This window comes from Aquila chrysaetos, chromosome 6 (genome assembly GCF_900496995.4).
Source record: "Aquila chrysaetos chrysaetos chromosome 6, bAquChr1.4, whole genome shotgun sequence".
Lineage (NCBI taxonomy): Eukaryota > Metazoa > Chordata > Aves > Accipitriformes > Accipitridae > Aquila > Aquila chrysaetos.
In genome coordinates this window covers 36,025,187-36,026,453 of record NC_044009.1, presented here as the reverse complement: position 1 = coordinate 36,026,453, position 1,267 = coordinate 36,025,187, and positions in this window count along the sequence as shown.

Sequence of the window (1,267 nt, the reverse complement as noted above, 5' to 3'; positions counted from 1 at the left end):
GGGCCAGCTGGCTCCCAACGCAATACCAACCTTCAAGATCTAGTCTGTGGCTTCCCTTTCTGAGGGAGCCACAGGCAAAATGCCAGTGTGTCTGTGGTTACAAAAACAGTGTCCCCATGCTTCCCTAACTGGGAACAAGCCGCCGGGCAGCCATCCTAACAACCGCACTGCTGGGCACAGAGAGCGTGCAGGACACCTCCTTTCCCCACGGCCACTGCTGAGCCTCCAGAGCCAGTTGCCAGTGAGGGCTTGGCTCCCCAGGGTCTGGGCATCCCCAGTCTCTCATCTTCCATGATCCTGAATGCAGCTGCCCTGATCCACAGATGGGATCTGTTCCAGTCCCACCAAAGAGTCATGTTTCCTCACACGGAGGGACTATCTAAGCCTGCCGAGCTGCTCCAGTCTTGCACCTTCTGGTGCATGGCCCTCCTGCCCCATGAGGGACACCTCCACCCTGCAGGGCACCACACAGGGGACTGGGCTGAAATGGGAAGGCTCAAGGTGCTTCACCCAAGAGAGAGGAATGACCATCAGGGTAGAAGCACCCAGGCAGATGATGGAGGTGGTTTCCATCAGAGGGGACCAGATTTTCCCAACGGTCTCCCATCATCTCCCCGCAGAGGCAAATTGCTAAAGAAGTTCCAAAACTTAAAAAGAAATGGCCATTTCTTTCACACGCACGTCATGAAAAGGGCAGTGACGGCTTCTAAAGATGGCAGCAAGTCCATGCTGGCAAAACCAGGTGGAACTTACGCCAGTTTCATCAAGTGTTTTGGCCCAAGCTCTAGAGGTTCCTCCATCCCTGAGAGTCCCTGCTGCAGAGGGGACCACTAGCCTGGTGGCTCTGCTAGAGACATATGAAGTCAAGTGGTTTTTCTCAAAGCTTGGACTTCCCAGTCCCAGGAGCAGGAGAGCTTCTCAGCTCCTTCCAGCGAACCAAAGTTAAAGCTCACTTCTTGCCCCTGCGGTTGTGGAGAGCAATGGGAATACCTGACCTGAATGTGACCGCCAAAAAGGCAATAGAGAGACCTGAGCTGGCCCAATCGGTTTGCACTTCTGCCAGGACTGAAGCCAGATGTATGGCTGTCCAGATGTGGATACCCCACGCTGGTGCTCTCTCAGACCTTGGCCTTGTGCCCATCACCAGACACAGTGTGGAAGAGCCAAGGGGATAGCAGAGTCCCTCCAGCATGGCAGGTTGCTGGGTCTTTTCTCCTCTCACCCAAAACCCCAGCTCATCTCCTGCTTCTGGAAAGCTCCAGCAAGG